The sequence below is a fragment of the Gopherus evgoodei genome, chromosome 7 (assembly GCF_007399415.2).
Source record: "Gopherus evgoodei ecotype Sinaloan lineage chromosome 7, rGopEvg1_v1.p, whole genome shotgun sequence".
NCBI classification, from domain to species: Eukaryota; Metazoa; Chordata; order Testudines; family Testudinidae; genus Gopherus; species Gopherus evgoodei.
In genome coordinates, this window is record NC_044328.1 from 104,533,670 (window position 1) to 104,547,265 (window position 13,596).

Below are 13,596 nucleotides of genomic sequence, written 5' to 3' on the forward strand. Positions count from 1 at the left end.
AGTTGATCACAATGGCCCCTTCTGGATTTCAAATCTATGAATCTAGCAATATTAATAAAATTCCTCTTTCATCTTTTTCTTTTTCCTGCATCTATTTTGTTGTGAGAACTCCTGTAAGAAGATCTTATTTTGTACATGTATTAATCATCTTGGGAAAGTTAATTTAGTTGACACTATAATCTATTATGATGCACAAATGAGTCAAAAACTTTAGCTGGATTTTTATTTTTCTACCATTAAAAACATCAGACAAGTGTCAATTTACCTTATCTAAAAATCTACAATGACATTATTGTGACTTGATTTACAGCTTCTCTAGAAAATAAATTGTATACTACATCTCTACTTCCTACCCCACACCCAGATTATGTATCGAAAACCACCAGTATTTAATGATCAAAGACATATGCCTACCATAATTGGGGCTCAAGGTCCCCAGTATCAACATCTCTGAAAAAACTATCTTCATTTATACATTATATTGATTTTTGTGTTAATACTCATATTAAATTATGGCTTCTATGGATAATAGTGATTGACTGACCTAAAAACATTTGGTGCTAGAATGTGGTTCAGACAAGAGCTGAAAATATTTGTCCATTATCTGTCTCAGTGGAGCCTCCTCCCTATGGTACCTTAATCTATCTCCAATATCCTGATGGTTTAAGATCTAAAATTTTTGCCTTTGCTCTTGTGCACTCTTTTTATCAGTTTCTTAGGATTACACTAAAGTGACAATCACATTGTTAAAATAATTGTAAATCTTGGCTGTGGTAAATTTAACACAACTACATAGAGGATAGGGCTCATTAAGGGATATTAAAAGGACCTATTCACCATTGTCCACACAAATTATATGCAAGATGTTATTTTTCACATCCTTGTAATACCTAATCACAATGGTTTGTGTTAAAAATGTGAGGACTGATTCTGTACTATATTACACCTTCTGTAATCATTTATGCTTGTGCAAAGTGGTGTAAAATGGTACCAAATCAAAACAGTAGCACTTTACACTCATCTTGTAATTCCTTTGCTTAGATATAAATGATTACCCAAAGTTCAAGATATTGAAGAATCAGGATGACAGTGTTCATTGATTTTGAAAAAAAAATATTCTACCATAAACTACAGTTTGATAATTCAATGAAGACAGATAAGTCAGTGCAAAAATGAGTCTGTGATTCTTTGAAGCACACTGAGGTATATTGCCAGTCAACACATTCTTGATGTATTATGTTGCAAATTGAAATTTTAAAATGCCCAACAGTCATTACTATCAGAGACTTGCACCAGAAAAAGTGTTAGTCTCTCTTGTCAGTGTGTACCATAGAGAGTCATTAATCTATGGGTCTTTCAAACAATAAACCATAATCAAACAATTTTTGACTAATGTATGTGTATACATTAGCTGCTTTTCAAACCTTGATATTTCAGTTGGTTTATACATTTTAAAATGCTGAAAATATACCAGCTCGTATTACAGATTAATGGCATCCAAATCCAACATATATCTTTATTTTTGAAGTGTTATTTACTAAAAATGGCTAATGATTGCATGCCAAGTATGTTTTGATAATCTATGTATAAATCATTTAACTTGGCTTTATCACAACACTGCTGGCCGTTGAGATCTGTCTAATGCTGTTATGATGGCCTAATGATTCTGATCTAGTACCTACTGAAATTAATGGCAAAACTTCAAAACTGACTTCAGTGTTCCCTGGTTAGGCCCTTAACTTGTTATGCTTGATGAGCTTGTACAAAATATATCTGTTATAATATTGAAGTGTATCTAAAAATAGATTTCACAACCATATCTCTCAGCTTCCAGATTTTTAAGGTCTATCTATCAACAGTAAAACTGTGGTAGTTGAATCTTAGATGAATGGAACTCTACTGAAAAAGGGATTAGAAAAGGGGTATCATGTTAGTCATGGCTAAAGTAATATGTATGTGAATTTTGTAACACATCAGGTGACTGAAAATTATGAGCCCAAATGACTGTTGCCGTGCACATTGGGTACTCCTGAACACAAGGGAGCGCACATTGAATGTAAAACATTCTCATTATGATATGGTAGCATTTTTCACTCGCTCCATAGTTCATTGGTATAAACAGCTACAAAAAAAAGGCAGAGCAAGAGTAAATCAGGCCTTAGGTGTCCCTTTCAAAAGAGAGCCAAGAAATCCCTTCATGAAGCTATAAAAGTGCAAACAAGGTTGTCAAAACCTAGTCCCAGATTTAGACCTTAGCATCCAAAATATGGGGGTTAGCATGAAAACCTCCAAGCTTAGTTACCAGCTTGGACCTGGTAAAGCTGCCACCACCCAAAAATTTAGAGTGTTTTGGGGCACTCTGGTCCCCCCAAACCTTCCCTGGGGACCCCAAGACCCAACTCCCTTGAGTCTCACAACAAAGGGAAATAAACCTTTTCCCTTCCCCCCTCGAGGTGCGCCTGGTGAGAGAGACAGAAGCAAGCTCCGTGAATCTAAACAGAGGGACTCCACCCTCCCCGTTCCCAGTCCTGGAGAACAAAATTACCCCGAGCTAATTTCTCTTTCCCCCTCACCCAGAGGGAATGCAAAGTCAGGCTAGTAAATCTAACACACACAGATTTTCCCCTGACTTCTTCCTCCCACCAATTCCCTGGTGAGTACAGACTCAATTCCCTGGGGTTTCCCACTAAAGAAAAACTCCAACAGGTCTTAAAAAGAAAGCTTTATATAAAAAGAAAGAAAAATACATAAAAATGGTCTCTCTGTATTAAGGTGACAAATACAGGGTCAATTGCTTAAAAGAAATATGAATAAACAGCCTTATTCAAAAAGAATACAATTTAAAGCACTCCAGCAACTATACCTATGTAAATACAAAAAAAATATATAGAAATCACTATCTGATCTTTGTACTCACAACTTGGAAACAGAAGATTAGAAAGCAGGAAATAGAAATCACTCCTATAGCTGAGAGAGCATACAGGCAGACAGAAGAACCAAGAACAAAGGACTCACACACAAACTTCCCTCCACCCAGAGTTGAAAAAATCCTGTTTCCTGATTGGTCCTCTGTTGCTGCTTCAGGTTACTTTTTTTTCAGGTGAAAGAGACATTAACCCTTAGCTATCTGTTTATGACAAAGGTATTTTTTTCATTAACAACATTCTAGTATCTTTACAAGATTCTTTATCTAAAATAAAACAATTCTAAAATACTAGCAGGGATAAAATCTCATTTTAGATAAATGCTTTCACAACACAGATAACAGAAGAACCCAGATGAGTTAAAGCAGCAAAGAGTCTTGTGGCACCTTATAGACTAACAGACGTTTTGGAGCATGAGCTTTCGTGGGTGAATACCCACTTCGTCAGATGCATGTAGTGGAAATTTCCAGGGGCAGGTATATATATGCAGGCAAGCTAGAGATAATGAGGTAGTTCAGTCAGGGAGGATGAGGCCCTGTTCTAGCAGTTGAGATGTGAAAACCAAGGGAGGAGAAACTGGTTTTGTAATTGGCAAGCCATTCACAGTCTTTGTTTAATCCTGAGCTGATGGTGTCAAATTTGCAGATGAACTGAAGCTCAGCAGATGAGTTAAGCTGTTCTGACTTTCTTACTACAACAGAAGATCCTACTTGCAAAGGCTCATCACAGCTCCCTTTCATGTTGCATGCATGCAAAGAATTAACGTTGTAATGTGAGATAAGTGAATGTGGTGATAACCCGCTCATCTCTCGAACTAGCTTTCTAAAGGCTGATTTACAGTCATATCTCCTTATTGTGTGTGGCTAGTGATGGTTCATTAAACATGTAACTACAAGCCTTGAGACATTGCAAACAACGATACTTACATATATTAATTCCCTCAAAGCTATTTCTATTTCCTTTGATGTACACATTTACTTGCTTTTTAATAAAAGGTCTTTAAATTACACCTTTTAAACTCAGGAAATCTTAAATATTTATAACAGCTCTGAGAATGTTTTATCTGTTAGTCACTTATAAGAAACTTGTAAGGTCAAATATATCTTAGAGCCCAATCCCACAAGCTTTCCGCATATAGAACGGCAGTTGATTTAAGTGAGAGTTCTGTGCACGAATGACATGCAGGACTGAGCCTGTAACTAGAAAATAGGAAGAGACTGGCTGTGAAGATTCATTTGCATCTCTGGTGAATAGAGCTTTGTGAGCTTCATATTATGGGGGTCTTTTTTATACTCAGAAAGTTGAATACATCTTAAAAATTCCTTTAGCTTTACCTACTGGACTCACAGATATATTTTCAAATCTGTTCATGACAAAAGTTGTCACAATTAATAATGAGTCAGCAAGTTATAAGGAGGACCTTAAAATAAGTCCCATAATTTGCCTATTTGTATATACTTAAGATGTACCTAAATACAATAAGTACAATGTGACCACTGACTTTATCACTCCCTTACTAACAATAATATGAATAAGATGTTTCACCATGTACTTATGTGTTTTAAAGCTTTGTCACTAGATGAAGCAGAAATCCAAAGCTTCCTAAAAGTGGTCCATGAAATCAGATTTGCAGTGCAAGAATATATGAACTCCTTTTTAATGAAAGCCTATGACATGCTATCTCATGTAAATAACCAACATTAAAAGTATCAGATATGCAATTTTTGTTATCAAGTTACTGTAAATTACAGAATGGAATTTTTTTTTGCCTCTTTCAGCTGCTTTAGGCTGTGATGGTGGCAGTTAATTCTTCTACTAAGCAATGTAAGATAAATGTAAACCTCTATATATAAGTACTGTATATCCTAATACACACACTCCTGGGAAGTGATGGGGAGAAGTTTCTACAGCTAAACATGATCTCAAGAAATTCTTCCATATGTGGAAAAGACTCCACAAAGTTGACATATAAATATAGATATATATAAATATACATGCAGGACATTATGTATACATTTATATCACATTCATTAAACCTCAAAACATAAAATAAATTTATTTTTCTAAGCAAAGGATGGGTATAACATTTCAATATACAGAATCCATCTTCTGGAGGTAACAGACAGTAAAACCTAACCTCTGCACTCCAATTTATCTGCCAGAAAAAGTGCAACTTTAATATGATTAAAAGGCATGTGAAAATTCATATTGCTGTAATGATTATAAATATAAGGCTAGGGATAACAACAGTAATACATATTTCCCATTTACATAGGGTTTTACTTGATTGAAGAGCTTACTAGACACTGTGATATGAATATAAATGCAGCATTGTCAAATTAGAATAAACAAGGGATGAGCCTGAGCTTCAAAACAGAGATCCAGATCAGAAAGTTCACGGCTTTTTGGATATAGGGTTTTCATCTGGGCTATTACAATATATAAAAGATGTACTGTGAAACTTCAGTATGAAACCAAATCCAAACTTCCTCAAAGTCCAAAGAAGTTTGGATGAACGGTCGGTCCAGTCCCCTTTTTGGAATTAAGTAGGTATTAGTGGCTATGTAAATATTAAAGGCAAGAATAGTTCTCTGCAGGTTCTCTGATCTGCAGTATGAAGTCATCATTAAGACCTTGAGTCAGGAAGGCATGTAAGCACATGTTTAATTTTAAGCACATGACTAATCTCATTGACTTCAGTTAGTTACTCAGTCAATGCTTAAGTTTTGACTTTTGACTGTATAAAGAAAATGAGAAATACAATGGCTGCCACCAAAAGGTCAGCATTAGCTAACAGCTGCCACATAGTGATTTTCCAGTTTTCCTCCATGCCTGGAACAAAAAATAACCATGACAACTGTGTACTACATGCTGCTGACCATGATAAAAGTTTTAATTGTATTTATCTTAATTAGGGTAAAATATATTTTAAAAATCATAATATTTTTAAAATAAAATATTTGTAAAATAGATAGGATTGACTGCTTCATCTGAGCAATGTTCTATTTTCCTCGCTACTATGACCACATGAACTGGAAGTTATTCACACCATAATGGCCCTAAAGTGCATGTGCCCAGCAACTTGTGAAAGTAAGGGGAAATACTGTAAAATCTGAAATTATTTTTACCATCACTTTGCACTTCACTCTAGCACCTTTCATCTTTGCATCTCAAAGTGCATTTCGGCATTAATTAATTAACACCAGCACTGTGTGGTATTAATTTATTATTACTATTATTATTATACAGAATCCATGTTAAAGTTGTATCAATGGTTTAGATGTACTGTAGTTTAATGTTTTCTCAAAGTCAAACAATGTGTCAGTGTCTGGAGCCCCTTGACACTGGCTCCCAAGGCTATGCACTAAACTGCTATACCACAGTAGCTCCTTCTTATATTAGAAGTTGAGTTGGTGCTTTCCTTATCAGCCCAATTTCTATTGTTTTTGTGATATGTAAAAAATTTAGTTTTACACACTGATGAGTTTAGAAAGTTTTGGTTTTGATTGTGGCAAACTCTCGATCATGTTTTTATTTTACAGTCACAAACCAAAACCAGACCTAATTTAATTTGGGTTTTTGATTCACAGCTTCTATTTTATACTTTTCAAATTACCATACTCACTTGATACATTAAAAAGCTAAAACAATGTCTAAAATAAGACTCTTGGCTAACCTCCTGTTTTTCCATAAATTTGCAATATTGAACCTGGTTTTTTTACATCTCCATCCATATACTTAGAAGAAGGGTAAGAGTTAGGTAAGAGAAAAGCACCTCTCACCATATTTGGTGGTTTGTTTTCTTTTTAAAGCCCTAGCTCCTCGAATCCTGTGATTATGAGAGGATCTCAGATTTCCTTTTAATAAGGTACATTTGTAATCCTCGTGGCTGCAGAGAAAATCATGAAAACATGGCCAATGTATATCCTAAAGGCCCTAAAACCAGAAGGCAAAGAAAAAACACCCAAAATATTACTTTTTTAAATCTCATGATTTTGTGTGGGTCAGAGTAATAATTTTTTAATGCTTGGTATTAGCAACACTAACAAAGAACAGATTTTTTAGGTTTTGTTCCTGGCTCTGGGAGCAGACTATCAGTAGAGAAAGAATATCACATTCCTTCTGAAAGGCAATGTGGCAGAGTGGATGAAAATTGGGTCTGTAATGATAGAAACCTGTGTTCTATTCCCAGTTTAGCTTGAAATGAGCTGGTACAGTCCCTCTATTACATTAACTGTAAAATTGATGAATGACAGTTGCCTCCCTCTAAGGCAGGGATGTGATGCCTTAGTTAATGAGGGTTGTGAAGCAGACAGAAATATTATCAGCACCCAATGGAAGATCTAGGACTAGACCTCGGTCTGCTGGTCTAAAGCACCTTCCTCTAGACTACCAAGTGTTGGGAGGAGGAGAGTCTCTCAAGAAAAAGCTTCCTGGAGGTCTGTAATGCACTGTACATGGGGCTACCTATGTTACAGCCACTTGGAAACTGAAGCTAGCTCTGAATGCTTATTAAGGAGAATTTCACTTTGGGAGCAGATTACGTCAATGCTCCAGGATCTGCACTGACTGCCAATAAGTTTCCAGGTGGAATTCAAGTAAGTTGCCAACTCTCAAGTACAAGCTGAAGGGAAAGAATCAAAGAATCTAAACACAAAGTTGCAGATTTAATTTGTTGGTTAACAGCCAATTCTGGATGAAAGACCTGAAAATTACAAATGTGGTTCTGAGGTGTATTTATTTTACTTTATTGAACTTACTCAATACCAATAAATATGAGAGAGTTTATATAAAAACCAGAGGTACAACAATCATGTATGTACATATTGTGTCTGACACACACACTCACACAGGGGAGTATGGGAGAGTAAGAATATCCCTATTCCCTATGCAGACATATGAGGCTAAACTGGGCTGTGTGCCTTTACTTCCTTCTCTCCCAAACAGATAGGCAGAAGGTGAGGGGAAGAGGGGCAGGGAGCAGGTAGAGTCTTAGCTATTCTCCCTTAACACCTCAGTCAGTGGATTTGATCAGGCTGAAGAGGAGGAGTATGCTACACCCAGTAAAGAAGTCATCTCCTTTTCCAGGAGTCACAATTCCTACCCGGAGTTACTTCTGGGGCAGCACACCCACATGCTGCTCCTTACTCAGGGTGAGCTGAAAAGTCTCAATCTTGCCCTGACATAGCATCTATAATGTAAATATAATATGTAAAGTATAGCCTTAGCAAACAGCATCATGTGAAAAATATGAGCGTGTTTATTCGTCTCCAAGGTGTGTATATATGTTATCTACATATAGATTGATAACACACCCTCTCTCTGTATAGTAAGTATATGCACACACAGACATACATAAAGGGTGGAGAGGGCCTTGCTCTCCCAAATCTATGCTGAGGGGTAGAAAATCTTACTCTCTCATGCAAGCGCAAGCACACACTTTTTCATATATGCCATATATAATAATATCAAAGTTTTCCAGAAAGATATGTCTATATATAAAAATACATGTATAAAACTAGCAACATTCAAAATCATCAATATCAACTCAATACAACATAGACAAACATATTTTTCAAAGTTAATGCTGTGTGTATTTCAAATATCTTTTTTTCTGTCTAGAAGTTATGCCTTATCTTTTGGAATTTCTGCTTAGTCTTCAAAATTGATAGACAACCTTGAAAGGGTAACTAGCAGTCCCCGTTAAGTGGCACATGTGATACATTGTGCACCATCTTTTTTTTCTCATAAAATTAAAAGTATCCCCTGACCATTTGCATGTTTATTTTTCCAGTTTATTCTGTGGTTTCACACCACTACCAGCATGTTGGATCATGGTCACCAAAAACCACATATCCTGAATTTTGTATGCAATATACTGTTGTGAATGGGAAATAAAGGTTTGCATAATAAAACCACATGACAATCAAACTGTAATAACAAAGAGTACTGCATGGAATGGCAAACAATAACAGATCACAGACAGAGAAAATGATTCATAATTCGAAAAATGTAAGCATGGGCTATGATTAGTTCTCTCACATTCATAGCTAGCATGATGTTCTGTTGGAGATTCTTTTGACAATGATTAGCTTATGTATCTATTCATTTGCTTGATGCATAATTAACCAACTGCCGTGGTTTAACTGATGTACCATCAGTTTGTTTTCTTACTGGTCTGTTGATATATTCACCCTCCATTTTATTGTTACCTCCTGTTCTTCTGCTCCTTGACTGCATAATCTTCTCTCATTAGAGTCCTACCATTCTCATCATACCTTTTTTCTGACTCAGTCCTCCCCCTTACTTCCTGTCATCTCTACCACACATCCCTTCTTCACTTCCCTTTTACTGCTCCAAGTTCACCCACTCTACCCTAATCTCTGTCCCCTGCTCACACACAACTGCAAGTCCATATCTCACTTCTGCATCCTCTGTCAATTCCCCTCCTTCCCTCTGACATAATTTGCCCGGACACCAGCTTCTCAAATCCCACAATCATCCCTGACACCATCTCTATTCCAGTGGCTGCCCCTTCAAACTTTATACCCATCTGCACCTTCATTACCTTCCTGTGCTCCTTCTCTTGCTCACTGTGATATACGTCTCACCCAAAGAGAGATGACTGCTATGCACAACCTCCTCATCTTGCCTTCCTTCCATCTCTTCCTATCCACAGAAACCAGAATTTCTATTTCTATGCCACAGTTCTGCCTCAGCAGCTGCTCTTTTTTGGCCTCTCCTTCTCGTACCTTTCATTCCAAATATCAGATAGTGGCATCAGGCTACTACTCTCCTGTTCCTGCTGTTTACAACTCCCTCCATTCTCACTCATTCTCTCCCTCTGCATGCAGCTGTCATCACCTACTCTCCATCCACCTGCTTTGATTTTGACCCTGGCTTTCCCTCTTCTTCATCTAACATCCCGCAACTTTCACCTTGGGTGATTTCACCTTCCACTCTGATGCTTCAGTCAATGAATTTTACTCTTACTGTTACTTCCTCTTGACATAGAACTCTGGATCAACTCTCCCATTCACTCAAATGGCCACTTCCTCAATCTTCTCTTCACCAAATATGGCTTATTTTTCTCACCTCTCACTGTCCAAGTTCTCTATGACCAACTCTTGATTTCCTTCATCATCACCTACCTGCCACCTATTTCTCCTTCTCAGTCCTTCTCCAGCCTCCACTATACCAACATAATGACTTTTTTTACTGCTCATACGCTCTCTTCTCTGTTCCTTCTTCCCGCTTCTCTAATGACTCATCTGTAAATCCTCTTCAGTTTCTCATTCTCTTTGGGTTCATTCCTCTCACAAACATGTTCTGCTCTATCCTCAAACACCTCAGCCCCACCTGGCTCTCCAATAAAGCCCAGTTTCCCTTCATATCCAAAGTCAATCAATGTGTCATCTACCATCACTGACCTAAGTTCCATTTGGACACCGCTCCATTCTGGTTTTCACTCTCTGAACTGAAATCTCTCACATTAAGGCTCCAAGTACTTTCTTCTCAGCCAAATCTTAAGGCTTCTACTCCAGGTTCATCCTCATGGACTTCTCTGCTTTCTTTACATTGCTGATCAATGTACTTCATGATATCTTATTCTCTTCCCCGGGCTTTCATTCTTCCAGTCTCTGCTAGTTCTCCTATCTCTCTCTGGCTGTTTCTTCAGCATCTCTCATCTCCATGGGAGGACCGTAGGGTTCCATCCTTGCCTTCTCCTCTTCTTCTTTTACATCCTTTCTTTGTGCAAACTCTTCTGCTCATATGGCTTCAATTACTGTCTCCATATATGTCTCACAAATCTACCTTTCTATATCTGATCAGAATCCCTCAGTCCAATACTGCATCTCAGCCTCTCTCTTCCGATATGTTTCACTATTGACTTAAGCTTAACATGGTCCAAACTGAACTCCTTACCTTTCCTCTCACCTCTTCCCCTTCATTGTCTGTCACTATTGACAATACTACCATCCACACTGACTGAAAATGCTCAATTTCTTAACATTTGTATATTTCATGGTTGTTTTTACAAACCACACAATTTTTTCATACAATTATTTAATTTGCCTGCCAAAACAAATGAACTACGAAATGTTCTTGGAATAGATTTTGCATTCTCATACACTAGTGTAAATCAGGCGTAACACCATATTGTCAATAAAATTGTGAGATCAGAATCAGGCTCTCTTCCTCCTCCTGCTATAGAGACCCTGTGCCCTTCTCCTATGAATTTTCTTCTGTGCTCTTCTGTCTAGCTGTTCCCAGACCCTTCCTCCTGTTGCTGATGACTTCATCATGCTCTTCAACTCCTACCCGCTTCTTCCTAGTCTGAACATACTATTGCTTTGCCCACCTCCTCCTCTGAGCAGCACCTGCGTCCTTCTTTCATACCAACTGAGCCATTACACACATTGAATCTATTTCCCCATGTTAAGTATCCTCACACCTTCTTGTCAAACTGTCTGAAATGGGCTGTCTTGATTATCACTACAAAAAGCTTTTTTTCTTAATTAATTAGCCTCTTAGAGTTGGTAGGGCAACTCCCACCTTTTCATGTTCTCTGTATATGTGTGTGTGTATATATATGGAACATATAGTAAGGAGATATATATATATATATATATATATATATTATATATATATATATATATATATATATATATATATATATATATATATATATATATATATATATATATATATATATATATATATATATATATATATATGTTCCATTCTATGCATCCGGTGAAGTGAGCTGTAGCCCACAAAAGCTTATGCTCAAATAAATTCTGTTAGTCTCTAAGGTGCCACATGAACTCCTGTTCTTTTTTTCTAATAAGTATGTCACTGTTTTGGTGTTCTGCAGAAGGGAATCAATGAAAGCGTTCAGGCTCTTATCAGACTCCCCAAAATGTAGCATTGAAATAACATTTTGGTAGGGACATGTTAATTCTTTAGCACCAGTGTGTCTGTAGAAAAATCTTACAAAATCTTTGTCTCCAATTTTAAATATTTATTTTTAAAGACCTCATATTTTTTACTGAATATAAAGTGTGTGAGACTTCTTTATAATGCAGCTTTTGACCTGCAGTCATATTGTGCAACCTACAAAATTGCAGCACTACCAGTGTGGGCTGTGCTCTTATCAAGTCTTATTGTGACTAAGCACTGTCCTGAGCAAAGGTTGGTGTCCTGTGTAAGCTGCCACCAACAGAGATGTAACCGGGTGGCACTGTGAGTCACAATTCCTCCCTCCCCTGCTTCCTTCTTGCTCCCTTGGAGGTAGCAATATTTATTTACTGCTTGGTAAATGGTTTGGAAAACTAGTCCCTGAGTATGTCACATAATCACTTAGGAGCAACTGTCTGGTGCAGGAGTAGTGAAATAACCATCCTACGAGCAGACAAGAGGGCACTATCATATGTGAAGATATTGCATCAAAAATATCCTAATCAATTCATCCTACTTCTAAGTATAGTCTCATCAGGGGAAGACAGAGGGCCATCAAGTGTCTAAAATATAATAGAACAAAGTGTTGTATTATTCTTTTCCAACATACTGAATATTTCACAAACCATCTCATCTAAAAACTGACATCCAGAAGCACAATAAGAGATGCTGCTGAGTTTTGCCGTGTTGGTTCTCTGGCTCTCATCAATCCCACCCCACTGAGGTAGCTTTTCTAATTAGAGGTGAGGAAAGGAGAAAAGGGGGGAGGAAGGGAACCAGAGGTAAAAGAAAATAAGAAAGAAAAGATTTTGCAGATAGCAAAAAAGAAAAAAAAATATTTCAATAACACAATATAAAGGGAAAGAAATAAAACTTGTAATCCTTATAGTTTCACATAGTTAGGGTAAAATATAATTTGGTAATAATACTGTAATATAAAAACAGGGGCTAAAATAGACAAGTGATTTTAAACCCAAGTATTCTGCAAACTGTTTAGAACTTTTCAATAAATTTCTCAGAAGTTCACTTCAAAGTCCCAAATCCTGCAAAGACTTTAGCATGTACATAACTTTATGCACATGCATAGTCCTATTAATTCCAATGGAAGTATTCATATACAGAAAGTGATACATTAGATTGAGTCTTTGCAGGATCAAGGCCTTAGCATTTCAGAAAACAAAAAGCTCTTAGTTTCTGTTTGAAAACACATCCATCTTAAACACAACAAAATCATAAAGTTTAATGTCATAGTATCCACTTTATGCAGATTGCTAAAATCCAAGATTACGGAGGCTGAACATTTGACACTTACCAATTATTTGCCTATTTATAGCAACATTAATTGCAGAAGCAGCATAAAAAAAACCCTCCTAAAGATAAATTTTTGCGGTGACAATAAAATCACATTATATTATGTATTAAAATTATAGGCAAGGTGAGGCACACTGTCCTAGAAATTGTGCTAATGTAAAATTAAAATGGAATCACATGTGAGTAATTTTGATTTACATTATTTTTTCACCTTTTGTAAAAATATTAACATTTTAATATCATTTTTAAATAAAAATATGCAAGTTTTGTTTATAATGAACAAGTTCTGATATTTGGAGAAGTGATTAGTGATTTAGGTGTTGGCTCAGTTTTGGGGTATGCAAACTGACACACACTAATGGGTCCCAATTGTCAGAGGATAGTTACTCTGAAACAAAGG

At 36.7% G+C, this 13,596-nt stretch overlaps 1 protein-coding gene across 5 annotated transcripts in view; it reads right to left on the reverse strand.

Moving 5' to 3' along the window:
* Positions 1-13,596, reverse strand: part of ERC2 (ELKS/RAB6-interacting/CAST family member 2) — an 840,807-nt gene that overhangs the window by 184,233 nt on the left and 642,978 nt on the right. The gene's annotated exons all lie outside the window — the stretch shown is intronic.